This window comes from Dermacentor silvarum, chromosome 1, assembly GCF_013339745.2.
Source record: "Dermacentor silvarum isolate Dsil-2018 chromosome 1, BIME_Dsil_1.4, whole genome shotgun sequence".
Lineage (NCBI taxonomy): Eukaryota > Metazoa > Arthropoda > Arachnida > Ixodida > Ixodidae > Dermacentor > Dermacentor silvarum.
In genome coordinates, this window is record NC_051154.1 from 421,042,007 (window position 1) to 421,058,779 (window position 16,773).

Sequence of the window (16,773 nt, forward strand, 5' to 3'; positions counted from 1 at the left end):
ACCACCTATACTACCGCATGCGGCTCATAGTTTACGCCATATGCTTGGTTAATCAATTGAAATGTCTCCGTGAAAGTTTTGCCAAGTTTGTATCAAAACTTCACACACACATTGTTCTTCAATCTCTTTCACTCTTACTTTGGCACTAATTCCACAAACACCTTGTGCACGTCCTCATTTCAGCGGCTGTAGCTCACCAACTAACGGTCAGAGCGAAAGGCGGCAAATGGCAGTTTGTTGTCTAAACCGGCTGCTACATGCGTTCAGTAGCCGCAGCATGCTCTCTCGGCCGGTTGGCGCGCTATTTCAAAAGTTCGGTTTCTTTTTGAACACACCTCAAACATTTTCATGCAGCACTTTAATTCCTTCTCTTTTCATGCTAGTCATAAACAGCTATTTTTGCATTAAAGTTTCGAGCACTTGGAATTAGCTGTCTAAATTCCTCTTTAGATAACTTATCTATAGAAAATGTGACCTTACAGTAAGTTTAGTACATAAGTGTGTTCTGTTCCTCATGTTGTAGTTGTCTATTTGACATAGTTTTGGTCATAAACAAAACTTTTTAATTAACGAGAAAAGGGTGAACAGAGAGGCCCAACTCTCGTTGGTCACAACTGCATGAACCTAATGCAAGTTCATGCGTTATGCTTGCTTCACATTTTAAAAGCTGCAGGAACGAAAAATGCCTATCTGCTTTTGTATTTCCTGTTACTTTCAGAGCGTGGTGTATAAGTCCTCATTCTGTGTCAAAAACCTACAGTGAAACAATTCTGGGCACTTTGTTGTATTGTAGATAAATCATTCTCCTTTGAAAAATATGTTCTTTGCCTATGTCTGCATGAATGTACAGCATACTTTCAGATGGCGTACACGGATGAAGCGGGCATTCCGCAAAAGCATACTTAACGTGGTAGGAGAAAAACGTGTGCAATAAATAACTGTGTATATAGGGCGCAGTTGATCTAACGAAGGCAGAGGCACTCAAATAATGTGCACGATACTTAAGTCGGAATTCAGTCTCTCCATCGAGATGATTAGGTATGCTACCGTGCATTCCATGTCACCTGCTTGCAACCACTTCATGGCACACCTTCTTTTGCCTGACACAGCACGATAGTGCGTGCCCACTTAAAAGAGCGCGTGCGCTTTAATACAGTCGGCACGGTGCTTTCTTTTTCTTTTTTTGAGATAACTAAAAGTAGTTTCTACACGAATGCGGCTCGTCTTGCTCACCGAGAATTACTTGCATTCCAGATAGTAGAAAGTGCTCATTGTGCTGGTGCTGATCATACAAATGTAGCGGAAGATAAAATAGGTGAATCGCGGTTTTCTACGTTCATTTTGCGTCGGAGCTATCGACTTGCAAGGCTAGGAATGGTGCCAGTGAAGCTTCGACACGCCGGCAAAATCCCGCCTTGTTATACGAAATTTCAAACAGCTGATTCGTTCTTTCAACGACAGTCGCCGCAGTAACAAGGTGACTTCAGCGTTTCGGCTGCACACGTCGAAATGTAAGAACACTTGTGTCGTTCTTTCGGTGCGCGTTAAATTACTCAAGGTGGCTGCAATAAAGGCGTAGCTCTCCATTACTGCGTCCCTCGTAATCCACAGCCGTTTCGGGACGCTAATCCCCACAATATAAATTCTTTATCCACGCCTTGATTTCCACTCTCCCTTCATTCCTTTAAGCTCGACGGCACTGTAAGTATGACCAGGGTAGCTAGTTGCAACACCACGTGCATGCGCCTGGCAGGTGAAGAGGCGAACACAAGCTAGCGTGTGCAAAGCAGTGAAGCTTTCGATATTTGCAATGAAGTTAGGGCAGGCTCACGGTCGGAGGTACCGACGCGCCTTGCTACTTCAAAATAAACACTGAATCAATAACTACGCCGGAGCGGCATAACGGGATCGGTTCGAGAGCATTCTTGTCGTATACTAATAAAACCTATGTATGTCAGTCTTTTGGAGAGGGCATGCCTGTTGAGGCCAGCGGAGGTGAATGGAAATATTTGTCGGTTCAACAAACTTAGACGGGCCGGCAACATCCCGCCTGCTTATTCGACGTTTCAAAATATCGGAGCCGTTTTGTCGTTAAACCGCCGAGGCAGCGCAACAGCGCAACCTTGGAGCAAGCGCACTGAAATGTAGTTGTAAGTGTGCATGTTAGCGGCGGATCAGTTTTAACTGAACCTTGTGAATGAGGTTGAAAGTTTCGCAGATAAAGCCGAGTTCCCGGTTAACCAGCGACTGCAGCGAACAATCCGCATCATAGCAAATAAAGACAAAACATTGAGAAACAACATGCGCCTGGCGAAGCAGTTTTTCTTTTCGAACAGTTCCCATGCTCCGTAATCTCACCCTGTTTAGCCTTTCCGCCTCGCATGACAGCTGTTGAAAGCGTATTCGTACACTGCTACTCATTTAAATACATCTTTACTATATCACCAACCTCTAAGCATCGGCAACCGTTACACAAACTATATGTATACCACGCAGGATCACCGACGGTGAACGATCGACATAAAACGACAGCCTCGGAAGCACAAACGTATCTACAAATAGCTGTGCGAGTCCACTACGCCAGCGTAGGGATGTGGAGTAGGAGTGGTTAGCGTAGGAGTGGTTAGCGTGTTTGGTTCTCACGAGGTGTAGCGGGGTTCGATTCCCACTGTTTCCATGTTTGTGTGAAATGCGTTTCCATGCTTGTGTGCTTTGTGTTATCACTTTCCTATGATGTGATTCTATGCTATGTGTATGAAACAGCGCGATAAAGCACTCTGGACGGCACCTGCCTGTAAATAAATGGTTTTTGTTGTAAAAAAATAAGCATTGGTCTACATAATTTTCAAATCTGTATGTAAGCCGCACCGATTTGATCTAAAATACCGCATAAAAATTTGGGGTTAAGCGTGCCGTTTAAATGCGGGCCGCATATGCAAGAGCGGCATAAAATAGGCCGCATACGCAGTAGGCCACTTGCAGTGAGCCATTTAAAAGCATAGAAATTTTGATCTACTTTCTACGTTATACGCGTTGTTTTAAGCCGGTATTCACTAAGACTGTAGCGAAGCAGCGGACGTGATAGCCGGCATGACTGAGCAAGAGGCAGATGACTACAACCAAGTACAGTACAGTCTACTAAAGAAATACGGGTTGTCACCAGAAACGTTCCATCGCTAATTTTGCGAAACTGGAAAGGCTAAGAACGAGTCTTATGCCGAATTTGCGCACAACCTAGTGTCGAACATGCAAGAGTGGCTTAAGGAAAAAAAAAGCGTTTTGGGGATCACGACAAAGTTCTCCAATGTTTCGAGCTCGAGGAGTTTTACGAACGGTTACCAGACGAGGTACGTAATTGGGTGAAACATAGGTGAGGCATCAGCACATGTAACTAGAGCCACCGAGATAGCAGACGGGTACGTGACGCGTCGGAATCGCGGAACAAAAGACAAAAAGGCAGACCCTCACTATAACTTCGAGCATAGCCTCCTCTACAACTCTTTGTGCCCGCGCGTTGGCGCAGAATACATATGCGCCATCCGTCGTATCCCACAAGCCGCCCCTATCCCTCAATAACAAAGGCTCCCCTATTTTTCAAAGGTGGCGACAACTACACGCGCGCCCTCTCGAGGCATCCAAGGAGCAGCGCTAGCACACGATGCACCGCTCGCTCCCGTGCATTCCGCGGACGCCAGAAACCGCACTCAGTGCGCGCTTGGAGTGGTTAATTATCAACATTTGTGGCCTCATCTGCTCAGGAAACTTCAAACGACAGGGACAATAACTTGAATGAGCCCTGAACATGTTAAACGTTGTAATAAAACGCGTGCGTTTCCGAAGTAGCTCATTCTTCTGAACAGCTTTCCACAGCGGCGGTCATACGGGGCATTTTTATTTCATTCGTTGTTTGCAGGTTTTGAAATTCAGCGTAACTTGAAGTAGAGATTATATTTGGGTCGGCTGATAGCGCTAGCTTCCTAGTTCGCGAAAAGAGGCAGGTTGTGAGCTTACTGCAACTTTCGGAAATGTCATTGCGCACCATGCGCTCTAATAGTGCGCCGTGCATATTATGCGCTATGTATTATCGGTTCTATTGCGTTTGGCAGTGTTCGGCAGTATTCCGTCGGGTACACTGTCTTTTTAACCTCCGGTTGTTCTGTTTATAAAGTACTCTAATAGCTTTACTTCGGAGAAAGTTGCACTGCATCCTGTGGATTATCAGCAACCTGAGTACCCTGAAAGAACTAGGAAATATAGCATGCCTACTAGTGTCTGTGAGGCGCTAAAATAATTTCTGTCCGTTTTTAAAGAAATGTATTTATTCCAAGCCTTCCCCATTTCACTACCCCGACCACCACCACACCCATGTACCTTTGCAAGACGTGCAGATGCACTTACTTTGCAAGACGTGCCAATGCACTTGCTAATAAATTTGGGGTATTTCTACACTTATAGGCTCAAAAACCAGACTACAGCCAGAAAAACTGAATTATGTGTTTTTTGTAGAGATGCAGGAGAATGAAGCAACACATATTCAAAAATTGGCTTTTCTTGCGCGAATGCAGAACAAACTTTTTCTTTGAAAGGCAAGCACTGATTTGAAGCATGTCCTAGAGTAGGATACAATTAAAGAACAGGACTGAGCAAATAGCACCATTGTCCACAGCGTCCTGTAGCACTCCAATGACCAACTCAAGAATAAAAACAGCTCGTTAATGTTCGGCTATATAAAAGAAGCCCAAGGCACAAAAATTCTTAAGCTTATAATTTCTTATGGCCGCTGGAGCAATGAAGCATGGCATGGAACCTAAGTGCACGCAAGAGTAAAAACCACTGAAAGTTCCGTCTTCCTTCTGCGGATAGTGTTGTTACCGCGAGGAATGGAACAGAACTTTTTCCGACCTCCACGCGGTTGCGGCAACCGAAGGCACAGCAGCCCGGATGTCACGCTGCAAACGTTGATTACAAACACATAATTCTTGCGTCCGCTCAACCATCAGGTACATAGGTACTTCTAGTTTACTACAACAATGCAGCATAGGCGCGTGAAGTGCTTTCTGCTTACCAAAATCGTCCAAAATGCACGCTCGAATACAAAGAACAAGCGTACCTTCCGCCGGCACAGCGACCACTGCTGGACCCTTTGGGTGGGGCGCGAAGGCGAAAAGGTCATGTGCCGCCAACCGGCTTATCGCAGGGCACGGCGGCTGGATTAAAAGCTTTCGCCTACCTATGAAAAATAGAGGAGCCTTAACAATAACAGCAGACGACGTGGCCTATGCACGCTTGCGTTGGTGATCGTCTAGAAACGTCTTCATGGCATTAGACTATGCGTATACGTTAAAAAGTGTGCACGCATAAAAGTTTTAACACAAACACTATATGCAGAATGCAATGCGAGCTTTTTTATTTATTTCGCACTCACAGCTTGAGCCCTTTTTCAGACAACGGTTTGGCATGACAATTTTTCGCAAAGTCATGTTAGTCAGTCACACTCGTCGCGAAGTTCACAAAAAGTGGACGGAGAAACGGAGTTTTTCATGGTGACCTGGGGTTGAGCACTTGAGTTGTTCACGTTTCTGAAGTATATTTCCGCGGCTTTGTCAACGGCACCTTTAGTGGCTGGTTCATCTTTCTTGCTTTTGAGAGGAAGACTTCCATGTACTTCTTTATCGAATGCAGAACCATTACAGGCTCACCAGGTGGATAGAGGAGTCCACCTCTATTCCGGTGCCTACCTAAGGCATCCGATGGCGCAGAAGTGTTTGGTTTCATTACTAGAGTGAAGAATTTATCACACGAAATGTTTTGTTCTGTCGATATATCCACCAATCATTGCTAGTGCAGCTACATCTGGCGTTGGGAGCAGTGTCTTCCCCCTGTCGAGATGCTCCTCGAGGGTCGTGGTTGCCTCCGCTGGGAATGCTTCGCCGGCATTCTGCACTGCTCCTGCCGGTAGCTGTAATAGCGCTGATGAACAGCAGCTGCTGTTGTCTGCAGTGATCAGGTTGCTGCTGCTGGACGTCTGCAGTGCCCGTCTTCAGTGATTTTTCAATCGCGGACAAAACTGCCCTGACCTCGGTCTGGTCGTTCGAGCCCGCCGATTTCCTCAACCACCCAAAGAAGGCCTCTATTGGGCCAAAGGGCATCTTTCTAGTTAGAACGAAACGGAAGCGCATAACCTTGAGAAGGTATCGAATGCACTCCACATTGGAGATGGTTGTGAACTACAAGCCCTGGTACGTCTCTCTGGTCAGAAGTCTTGGCCGGGCATTGCCGCTTGATTTCGGTCAGGTAGTCTAGAAATACTGTCTCAAGCCAACCCAGCCATTCGTCGCTTTCAGATTCGTACTGCTTACAATCAGGGTTGTTTTGGTGTATATGCTGAGTACCGTTACGTACGTCCATGACGACGAACCATCGGTGCATGATGTCCATGAATACGACGATGGAACCAACGCGTGCGAAGCTTGCGTCACATGTGTGACCTGCCTGCTATTCCAGGAGCTTCAGTACCGCGGTCGCTGTTGGCAAAATGACTTGAACTGCCCTTATGATGTTCATTTTCTCGATGTTAGTCGGATTTACGTGTTTTCTTCTCCAAAATCGCACTGGTTTGACGGTACTGCGCTGTTGCATTTGGTAGAGGTCTTTCAGGTACTGGGCGGGTATTTGCCCGTCCTTTCCGATATGGCGCGACAAAAACTGTGACCGTACGTTTTTAATTAAATGACACTGATAAAGTTTGCGACCTTGATTTGTGGGATGTGGTACGCAGTGCTTGAGGTGACTTTGCATAGCAATTGGAACACCTTCGCGGTAATACGATGGCTGTCGGTAACGATCCGTACGATTATAAAGCCTATACTCTCAACTTCCTTGAGTACGTTCGTCATGATCTGGTGAAAGTTTTCACCGGTGCAGTTCCTCGTAAAAAAATAGGCAGCGCGAATCTTATATCTCGTTGATAAGCCGCTTAAAACGAAGCAAAGCGGCGAGGTTGCCAGAACTGGCTCTTCTGGCTTGCCCGGTAGTTTCTGCGACAAGCAGTCGCCGTAGTCCACTTCGCCAACGAAGGCATCTCTCTGCTTCAGATACAGTAGGCGCTGCTTGACCCGCATTTTGTCTACAATGAGTGAGCACGTCTTTGAGCAATCGTGTGTGAGGCAAGCTCAGCTGCAGCCTCTGCTTAACCAAGGCTGTGACGCCTACTTCTTTGCGTTACGAACCGAGGAAGCGCCCCAGCGTGCTTCGGCAGGGTAGGCGGAGTAGCCCTGAGCTCCTTATGTGCTCGTACGCTCTCGCTGAGAGGTTACGAAGGACCGCTGCGTGACGGGCTGTCTCTTCGGACCACGTCGGCTTCACCTTCTGAAAATTTTTGACCAGCTTCAACAGTATCGAGGCAGCCAACTCATTTTCACTTGCTGGCTCGACATCCTGCAAAAGCACTGGGACATAGCAGTCTTCTTAAAATTTGTCAGCAGTTCCTTTCAGCCTTTCAATGTGCGCCCTCGGTTCGCGTTCCTTACGTCTCCACTTCCGTCTTTCGATGGTCGGCAATGAAATGTATGAGGCTACTTGCACTACTCTATCCACCTGCGCCGTTCTGAGCACGAAGCCTTGGTCAGTGCTACTGCTGCGGGAGTTGGGCACTTATTCAACAAGTACGGCGTTCGAAGTTACATTGTTAGTGCCCGGCTGGTCAACCCGTAAAGTCCGGAAACACATGTGGTGCGCCACGTACGACCGACTGCTCTTTTTTTTTTCGTGCTGTCGCGCCGGTCAATACAGCCGCAGCGCGCTTCCTGAGGGCTGCATCGCTTCTTTCGGTTTGCTTTCAAGGCTGCAAATATGATGGATGCTCTTGGAAGACGCTGGGCACAGCGCCTTTCTTCAGTCTTCGCGTCATGTACCCTTCTTCATAGCCGCACGGGAGGAAGTGTCGGCTACAAACAGTGGAATAACAAGATGTGCTATTTGGGGTCCAGTTGTCTCTCGAGATTACCTTAAGCCACTTTTCGCGAAGTTCTTGGTCACTGGGAATTTCTTGGAACGATACTCCGGTTTCTTTCCGGTCACTCCATGATTTGCAGTGCTGTACGCAGCACAACGCCATTGTGCAGTGTTCGGGGCGCAACCAAACTTCTGAGCATAGACAGCCGCGTTTTTTTTTGGTAGTACTGCAGAGAACAAAAATACCACGTTTAGGCATGATGCCTTGAAACAAGCGAATTCTCTTAACGATGCAACGCCTTTAACAAACAACTTACCCGAGTCGACCAAAACTTGGAAGAAAGCGCACTTGGCACAGGCACGGCTGTCTTAGCGAGCGCTGCAGTTAACAAAGCACTTGGGGGACACGCACCACACTAGAAAGAGCATCAATAGCCACACAGAGTTTTCGAACAATGCACCAGACACTAATTTTGCGCGGCGGGAGAACCGCGGCGCAGCTGTTTGCCCCTGATGTTGCAGCGAGCGCTGCGTGAGCTATCATATTATTAAGGTTCCTCAATTTTTCAAAGGCAGCGACAGGTTTTGATCCAGCTGCCGCGCCCTGCGATAGGCCGGTTGGCGACACGTGACCTTTTCGCCTTCACACCCCACCCAAAGGGTCCAGCAGTGGTCGCTGTGTCAGCGGAATGTACGCGTGTTCTTTGTTTTAGAGCGTGAATTTGGACGATTTTGGTAAGCAGAAACCACTTCACGCGCCTCTGTTGCATTGTTGTAGTAAACTTGAAGTGCCTATGTACCTGATTCTTGAGCGGACGCAAGAATTAAGTGTTTGAAATCAACGTTTGCAGCGTGACATGCTAGTATGCCGGGCTGCTGTGCCTTCGGTTGCCGCAACCGCGTGGAGGACGCAAAAAAGTTATTTTCCATTACTCGCGGTAACAACTATATCAGCAGAAGGAAGAAATTTTCTGTGGTTTTTTCTCTTGAGTGCACGTAGGTTCCATGCCATGCTTCATTGCTCCAGCGGCCATAAGAAATTATAAGCTTAAGAATTTTTATGCCTTGGGCTTCTTTTATATAGTCGAACATAATTGAGTTGTTTTTATTCTTGTGTTGGTCAGTGGAGTGCTACAGGACGCTGTGGACAATAGCGCTATTTGCTAACTGCTGTTCTTTAATTGTATCCCACTGTACGACATGCTTCAAATCACTGCTTGCCTTTCGAAGAAAAATTTTCTTCTGCATTCGCGCAATAAAAGCCATTTTTTGAATATGTGTTCCTTCATTCTCTCCTGCATCTCTCCAAAAAACACCTAGCTCAGCTTTTCTGGCTGTAGTCTGGTTTTAGAGCCTATAAGTGTAGAAATACCCAAATTTATTAGCAAGTGCATTGGCTAACATTGCAAACATACCTTTACATCTGCACGTCTTGCAAAGGTACATGGGCATGGTCCATGGTGGTCGGGGCAGTGAAATGGGGAAGGCTTGGAATAAATACATTTCTTTAAAAACAGACAGAAATTAATATGAGCGCCTCACAGACACTAGTAGGCATGCTATATTCCCTAGTTCTTTCAGGGTACTCAGGTTGCTGATAATTCACAGGATGCAGTGCAACTTTCTCCTAAGTAAAGCTGCTAGAGTACTTTATAAACAAAACCACATTAGGTTAAAAAGACCGTGTAACCAGCGGAATACTGCCGAACACTGCCAAACGCCATAGCACCGATAATACATAGCGCATAATATGCACTGCGCACTATTAGAGCGCATGGTGCCCAATGGCATTTCCGAAAGTTCCAGTAAGCTCACAACCTGCCTCTTTTCGCGAACTAGGAAGCAAGCGCTATCAGCTGACCCAAATATAATGTCTACTTCAAGTTGCGCTGAATTTCAAAACCTGCAAACAACGAATGAAATAAAAATGCCATGTATGATTGCCGCTGTGGAAAGCTGTTCAGAAGAATGAGCTGCTTCGGAAATGCACGCGTTTTATTTCAACGTTAAACGTGCTGAGGGCTCATTCATTGTCGTGTCGTTTGAAGTTTCCTGAGCAGATTAGCCACAAATGTTCATAATTAAGCACTCCAAGCGCGCACTGAGTGCAGTTTCAGGCGTCCGCGGAATGCACGGGACCGAGCGGCGCATCGTCTGCTAGCGCTGCTCCTCGGACCCCTCGAGAGGGCGCGCGTGTAGTTGTAGCTACCTTTGAAAAATGGAGGAGCCTTAGCATGATGATGATGATGATTTATTGGCATCCCCTTTGAAACGGGGCGGCGACAAATAGTCACCTAGCCTGCTTGATTTAATCAGGTATACTATACATGTTCTTTATCTAGCATTTTTGTATACCTCTCATTAATATTCTTTTTCAAAATTTTACCTTGTACCGCTACCTATGATTTTAAGAGATCAGGTCGTATCCATCTTTTCCCTGCTTTTTTTGCACCAGTACTCTAATCGTCTCTTGCTGATCTCTACGGCTGATCTGTTTATGTTTCCTTCCACTTTAAACCCAAGCGCTTCTGGGAGTTGCACGTTACCTACGGTTCTCGCTGGGTGGATCCCGTCGCATTCCATTAGAATGTGCTGAGTGGTCTCAGGATCTTTACTGCAGCATACACATGTCTCATCTAGTTCCGAATATTTGTTCCGATATGTTTTCGTCCTTAGGCAACCGGCTCGAGCCTCAAATAGCAAGGCACTGCCCTTTGTGTTATCGTACAGATTTTCTCTTCTAATTTCTTTCTTCTCATTCTTGTAAATCTCCATTGTCCTTTTCGTTTCCACTCTTTGCATCCAATTCACGGTCTCTATTTCTCTCACTTTCTTTCTGATGACCCCTGGTTGTCTATTTACAGTTTCGATTATCCTGTACTTGGTTGCCAACTTCCTTGACCTCTTCCTCCATTCTGTGTCCACGCTTTTCATGTAGAGATACTTGTGCACTTTAGCCGCCCATTTATTTTCATCCATGTTCCTGAGCCTTTCTTCAAAACTAATTTTGCTTTGTGCTTCTCTGACTTCAAAAGAGGCCCAACCCATGTCACCCTGCACTGCCTCATTTGTCGTATTACCGTGTGCTCCCAAAGCCAACTGGCCTACTGATCTTTGGTTAACTTCCAAACCCGCCAATATATCCGATTTTAAGCATATAATGGCATTTGCGAATGTTAGCGCTGGCACCATTACTCCTTTCCAGATTCCACGCACCACCTCATACTTATTGTGGCCCCACAGTGCTCTGTGTTTCATTATTGCTGCATTCCGCTTCCCCTTTATTTTCATATTATCTTGGTGGTTGCTTGAGTAATTCTTTCCTTCGTTTATGTGTACGCCGAGGTACTTATATTGCTTCACTATAGGTATTACTTGCTGTTGAATTGACACCACGAAGTTACTCGTGTGTTCATTAAACATCATAATCCCCATTTTCTCTGTGCTAAACTTAAGGCCTAGATTTGTCGCTGCATTGCCACAGATATTCGCAAGTATCTGTAAATCTTTTTATTGTCCGCTAGTAGCACAATGTCGTCTGCGTACATCAGTCCAGGGACCTTCTGTTGCACCATTTGTCCATTACGCATGTAGGATAAATCAAAACCTAATTCGCTGTTTTCTAGTCGTCTTTCTATGCCCTTGACGTAAGGCGTGAACAACAATGGTGACAGAGGGCATCCTTGCTTCAATCCTTGGTGAATTCCCACCATTTCATTTCCTTTTCGGCCTTCCCATGCCACTTGTACTTGGTTGTCTCGATATATCTCCCTCAGAAGCTCCACGAAATCGCCATCTATGCCTTCGTATTGAAGAATATCCCACAACAATTCCCTGTCTACGTTGTCATAAGCTCCTTTAATATCTGGAAATGCTATCCATAAAGGTCTTTTCTGAGCTACTGAAATCTCTATGCACTGAGTTAGTACAAACCTATTGTCTTCTAAGCGTCTGCCTGGCCTGAACCCATTCTGTAGTTCCCCAAATACACGGTTTTCCTCCACCCACTTCGACAGTTCTAATTTTATGGCTTGCATTGCCATTCTATATATCACCGACGTTACTGTAACTGGCCTGTACGAGCTCGTCTTATCCTTATCTCCTTTGCCTTTGTAGATGAGATTCATCTTGCTTTCACGCCATCCAACGGGAATATTCTTTGTTCTAATCACTTGCTCTATGGCATTAGTCAGCAGTGCCTTGCTTTTTGGACCGAGGTTTTTGATTAGCTGTATTGGGATTTCATCGGGTCCTGCTGCCGTGTTGTTAGGGACATTTTCTGCTGCCTTTTTCCAATAAAAGCTTTCTATGCTAAATTTTGATCTCTCAGGCCTCTCTGTTGTTGCTGGATCTGTTGTCTGAACTACGCTTTTTCTCATGCCGAAGTTATGCCTGATGACGTCTGTGATGTACCGCAGCGCATCAGCGCCTTCATAGATTTTACCGTCTTCATCCCTTATAGCCGTTTGCGAGTTTCTAGTTGGAGCTCCGAGTGCTTTTATATGGTTCCAGAATCTTTTTGGGGCGCCTTTGTCTCTTTTGTGAATGTTATGCACCCAACGTTCACTTGCGCATTTAATTTTCTCTTGCACGAGCTCACTCGCAACCCTTTTCTTTTCTCGGTATGTATTCCATCTAAGGAGCACCTCTTCTTCTTGTAATCCCAACTTTTTGGCTTCTCGATGAACCCTAGATGCCTCTTTACGCTCTTCTATAGCTTGTTTAGTTTCCTTGTTCCACCACTTACGTGGTTTCCTCTTTCCAATCCAACAATTGTTTTGCCGTGTCCGCCTTATTTCATGCTGCATAACCTCCACCAGTTCCTTATATTCCCAGACTGCTGTAGGAAAAGCCTCAATTTTCTTCTGTATGTTGTTTGCGATCTCTGTTATTTGCTCGTCATTCATTTTTAAAAATTCTGAGGCTATTGGTTCATGTTCTGAGCTGGTATCTCGCCCAAACTTCAATGCTAAACGTCTATGATCGCTTCCCAGGCTATTTTTTCCATTTTCGTCTATTATCATTTGGTCTAGTTGTTCGTAGACCATTTCTGAGACTAAGGCGTAGTCGATACATGACTGCCTGTTTCCGCATTGCCACGTTACCTGTCCATGACACTTATTCTCCCGGTTAACTACTATAAGGTTCTGTTCATCACACAAATCCAGCACTAGAGAGCCGTTGTAATCAGTATATCCGTCTAAATCGTCCATGTGCGCGTTCATATCTCCCACTAATATCACCTGGCCCGAGTTACTGAACTCATTAATATCGCTTCTAATGCAATCGACCAATTCCTTATTTTTTTCTCTGCTATCACTACCTGTCCATAGGTAAGCTACTCCGAGCCACGTCTTTTTACCTTGCCATGTACCACTAATCCATAAATGCTCTTTACATGTCTCGTTTACCCTTCGCCACTTCAGACCTCGCCTAATTAGTACGCCTACGCCTTTCCTTGACCCGGTCATTCTGTTGCACCCTTCCCATACAAAGTTGTCAATAACAGGCGGCTGCTCCAAATCTCGTAGATGCGTTTCGGTCAAGGCGTACACGCTAATCACTTCATCATTCAGTTGCGTTTGAATTTCCAGCCATTTTTCCTGCTTGCGACCACCCTGCATGTTAATGTAGCAAATTTACCTTCTCTATTCTTATCCTTTCTGCGTCTTTTCCTGACTCCCGGTCGCCTAATCCTGCCCTTTACTGATGTTTCGCTAAGTTCAATACTCAATCCTGCTTCCTGATTGCCTGGGGCCCGCCTAAAAAAGCTACAGCTCGTGCCGCGAATCGACGTCCGACCGGTTTTGCTACACTTTCACTAAAATGTACCCCGTCACGCACAAAAGCGCGTGACAGCAATTATGGGACGCGAGCGCCCCTAGCGGAGCGCCGCGGCGTAAAAAAAGAGAGTCGGGGGATGGCGTTGCAGGAACGACCGCGCAGGCACGAAAGTTATAGAGGAGGCTATGGTTCGAGAGAAAGAAGTTCGGGCCTGCTCAAACGAAGGACCAGACGCAGAAGGAGAATCGCTCCAAAAGTAATGCGTGCGAGAAAGAGAAACCGGAGGGTAAGAGGGAGCGAGGAAACGGATCTCGTGTTACAATTGCCACAAAACAGGGCGCATTGCAACGAATTGTTCAAACCAAAAAGTCCTGTTCCTGTCTCCCGTCAGTAATGATGAGGACATGAAGCTATTAGAACGATACATGCGCGACCTTGTGGTAAACGGAAAATCATGCTGCGTGCTGCGCGATTCCGCGGATACTATGTTTGTGGTACATCCCTCTATGTCGAACCAGGGATGTTCACGGGTGTGTGCGCGTGGATCAAACAAACCGTGGAAACTGGTAGAGTGTGCCTAAGGCTCATTCACATTAGGCCGACACGACACCGATTTTGGTCTCCCGACTGTTGGCGACAGCGTTTTCTTTCCCTTGAACCATTGGCTACAGCGTTGTCCCTTCTGTAAACTGCTGTCGCCAACAGTCAGCAGAAATTGGTGTCGTGCCGTCCTAGTCTCTATGAGCCTTTACCAGTCGCAAGCGCATCCACTAAAGGTCCTTTCGGCACCCTTGAGACGGAAGCTGCAGTGTCGTCGACACTTCCCCAGCCATACCCGCACCTCTTTCTCAAACAGGTCAGGCCTGCTTCTACGAGAAAAATGGCTCCGATTTGGTGAGGCCAGCGTACAAGCGCTAACCAGGTCGAAAGCTGGGGAGCTCGCTGCAGAGAATGCAGTCCAGAAATAGACGCGTTCAATCGGCGCAAATAAAGCAGATGCGCAGCGCACCGATATCTTTAGCACTTCGATCATGTGGCGCATCCAGACGATCGCAGAGCCGAGGAGTTGCTTGACTTTACGGTGCAAAGGTCGGAGGCATTAGAGAGAACGCCCGACACCGAAAAATTGGAACAGTCGATTGAGTTGTTTGTCGCGCTCACGTAAGAAACTCTAAAGAGGCTGTTACAGGTTAACAGAAACACTGCGATAGCTGTGCAAAATGAGGATCCTAGCCTGAAAAACGTCCCAGGCACTTTACGCGAAGGTATTGCAAGGGAAAAGGCAAAGTTTTTCGATAGAGACGGTGTTATGTACCGAAAGTACCTGGGTCGTAGGGGAATCTAGTTGGTCAGCTGATCGTACCTTAGCCATATCGTCAGGATCTGTTGCGTTTGGCACATGGAAACTCGTGGTCAGGACCCTTAAGTGTTAAGAAGACCGCCTATTGCATGATTACTATTGGCCGGGATGTTTTGGAGACATAGAACAAATGGTACGGATGTGGAACATATGACAGCCTATAGGCAAACCAGGGGACAAATCGAGCGTGCCAATGAAGCACGTGCCCATCATTACGGAGGTGTTTCGTCGACTCGTAGTCAATACAGGTGGCCCACTACCAGCAACGACTTCAGAACCGCGTCATATCTTAACCATTGTTTGTGCCGCGACAAAGTTCCCGGAAGCAGTCCCACTTTCGATCTTCGCGCGAGGCGCATTTACCGCTGAAATCCAGTCAGACCAAAACACCGTTTTTGCTAGTGCTTTAACTACGACGTTTTTGGAGTGGTGTTGGATTAAGGTAATGAACAGCTCAGTGTACCACTGTCAATGAAATTCCGTAGAAAAGCTCCACTCAGTGATGAAGCGTGTTTTGAGGGCGCTGTGCTTCGAACGGAAGATTGACTGGGAGCTTTGTCTACCAGCAACAATGCTTGCGCTAAGAACCGCGCCGCATGAGGCTACCGGGTTTCCGCCTGCGGGGCAAGTGTACGGTCCCTCGCTGCGGTCTCGGCTCCGCGTGATTCAAGAATCGTGGGAAGGCCGAGACGACGACGCAGTAGTGGTGGAATACGTCCTTAAGCTTCTGAAAGTACCAAAAGAGCTCAGGAATTTTCAAGCGACGATATGTCTAAGGTACAGCAAAGAGCGAAGGTCTATTATGATCGCACAGCCAGGACCCGTCACTTTGCGGTGAGCGATGAAGTAATGATTCTAAGATCACAGAAAAGCAAACTTTATGTACAATGGGAAGGAGCCGCGCAGGTTATTAAAAAACTATCAGACACGAGCTACGTAGTGAGTCTATCTGGGAAGCGAAAGGTACAGCAAGTTTACTAATGCAACCTGCTCAAGCCATATGACAACGGGAAGCAGTTGTGACTCTGTGCCTAAACGTACACGAAGAGATTCCGGTGGAGTTTCCAGAGCTAGTGTCAGCGACGAACGGAGAATCCACTGATGAAGTAATTAACAATCTGCTTTCGCAAGTGAAACTAGCGCCTCACCAGAGAAAGGTGTTGCAAGATCTCCTGCATGAGTTTCGGGATATATTTGTGGACAAGCCAGGGAGGATGTCTATGCTTACGCACGGCACCGAATTAACGTCCTCAGAGACAGTCCAGTCCAAGGCGTACCACGTATCACCGCATCAGCTCGACATTATCGAGGCCGAAGTGAGGAAAATGTCGGAACTTGGAGTGATAGACGCGTGCGAGAGCGACTACTTCGCCATTGATCTTGGTTGAAGTATGGCGAAAAGATCCGCGTCCTTGCGTCGATTACCGCAACCTAAATGCAATCACAAAGCATCAAATCTATCCGACTCCCAACATTGAAAAGCGCATCGAGAAAGTTAGTAGCGCACAATTCATTTCCATCCTAGACCTAGTAAGAGGTTACTGCAGGTTCCCCTCACAGAGCAGGCTAGCAGATACGCTGCATTCGTTACGCCATTGGGTACTCTTCGCCCCAAAGTATGGAGCTCTGGCTTAAAGAACGCGCCTTACTCTTTTTCGAGCCCTATGGACAGAATG